At 50.7% G+C, this 2,025-nt stretch overlaps 1 non-coding gene across 1 annotated transcript; it reads left to right on the forward strand.

Moving 5' to 3' along the window:
• The first annotated feature begins 1,050 nt into the window (after nt 1-1,050).
• LOC115063119 lies at nt 1,051-1,182 on the forward strand. Its single transcript, XR_003842999.1, has one exon. It is a non-coding gene; the product is annotated as a small nucleolar RNA SNORA17 (small nucleolar RNA).
• The last annotated feature ends 843 nt before the right edge of the window (nt 1,183-2,025 follow it).

The following is a 2,025-nucleotide window of genomic DNA, read 5'->3' on the forward strand; positions in this document are numbered from 1 at the left end:
CCTGTAGGCCTCAGATGTGGTCTGACAACATCCTCAACTAACGATTGGTTGGAAACTAGTGCTCTGTCTGCACATTCCAGAGTTACCCAATGGTCACAAAAATGTTGGGTTGGGAAGAGAAGATGTTAATAAATGGCTATGATGCTACAGATGCCTGAAGACATTTTTGCTCTGGCCTCCTATCATCTCCATTCCTCTGCAGTTATTGAAGCTCAATAGTTGATTGGCCTTTTGAAGGTTCCCTCTGTAATTTTTCCTGAATGTCTTAGGCGAGGTTTCTATTCCTGCACAAACATCATGACCAAGAAGCAAGTTGGGGAGGAAAGGATTTATTCAGCTTACACTTCCACATTGCTGTTCATCACCAAAGGAAGTCAGGACTGGAACTCAGGCAGGTCAGGAAGCAGGAGCTGATGCAGAGGCCATGGAGGGATGTTCNTTACTGGCTTGCTTCCCCTGGCTTTCTCAGCTTGCTTTCTTATAGAACCCAAGACTACCAGCCCAGAGATGGCACCACCCACAAGGGGCCCTCCCTCTTGATCACTAACTGAAAAAATGCCCCACAGCTGGATCTCATGGAGGTACTTCCCCAACGGAAGTTCCTTTTTCTGTGATAACTCCAGCCTGTGTCAAGTTGACACACAAAACCAGCCAGTACACTGACAGTATAGATGGTGGAAAATGATCCAGCCTTCACAGTCTGCTCTGATAACTGGGTACTAAGGGGATGGCTCGGTTGGTAAAGCGCTCACTATGGAAACATGAGGGCTTGAGTTTGATCCCGAGCCCACATGAAAGCAAACAGACAAAAGCTGGACTTGGTGCTATATATGAAACCACGATGCTCATTAGCCAGCAAGTCCAACCTCAGCCAGTCTCAGCTCAGTGAGGGATCTTGGCCCCCAGAATAGCACCTGAAGAATGACACCTGAGGTTGCCCTCTAGCCCATACATGCACATATGTGCACACATACCCACATACCCAGGATTGTGCCTGTGAGCATAAACAAATAATTTAATTTAACTTAATTTACTTAAAGCATAAAACCTCCTGCTCCTAGAGACATTGCAGGTGTGCCTGCCATGTCACATGTGTGTCAGTAGGTGGCAGAGAGGAGAGAAGCTGTGTCTGTCCTCAGTGTTCTGACCTGTCAACATCTGAATGATTGGTAGCCTAACACTCCCTGAAAAAAAGTAAGCCTGAAACGGCCACCAGCCATGCAGGCCGTGATTGGCTCTCAGGGCAAAGAGTGAGCCCAAGAAGAGGATGGGAATGAATCTGAGACAGATGACCCCTGCCTGGGGTCACCTGAGAGGCTAAGCAAGGAGCAAGCCTGAGACCACCACTAATCCAATGCCAAGGGGTGTAGACAGGGAACTAGCCTAAGATGACCACCAGTCAGTCACTTGAGGTGGTGGTGGGGGAGCCATACTCCATGCCCAATGACCCATGTCCATTGTCATAATGCACAAATAGGGCAGAGCACTCCCGAGATCACCCCAGACTCAGAGACCCCAGCATCACTAAGAGGAGAAAGAAGGATGTGTGCACAATGAAGAGAGGCAGAACTGGAGACTTGAGGGTAATGAGGAACAGCCTGATGTTAGTATCCAGTGATGCCACCCGGGACTGTGGTGGGCTTGTGGCCTGTGCTGCCACAGGGGGCCATGAATTGGCCCTGCAGCAGCAGGAGTCTGTTACCACCAAAGGGCCAGGCTGACGTCTCTGGTCTGGGTTACCACTCCGGAAAGTGTTAATGTCTGAGGGCTGTGCAGTATTGATCCCACCCATCACCTGAATATAGAGGGAGAGCTGGCCCTTGGCGCAGGAGAGCAGGAGAGCTAACCCCACCCTTAGCCAGGTGCACTCTCTAGAGAATATCACCCAGGAATTGTGACCCTGGTGGTGAAGGTTGCAGATGAGCCAGTCCCATGAGAGCAGGAGAGCTGGCTCTGTACCTTGCTGGTTGCTGCATTGGGTGGGTCAGCTGCGGCAGGGCAGGGCAGGGCAGGGCAGGGCAGGGC

Source organism: Mus pahari, chromosome 23 (genome assembly GCF_900095145.1).
Source record: "Mus pahari chromosome 23, PAHARI_EIJ_v1.1, whole genome shotgun sequence".
Classification (NCBI taxonomy): Eukaryota; Metazoa; Chordata; class Mammalia; order Rodentia; family Muridae; genus Mus; species Mus pahari.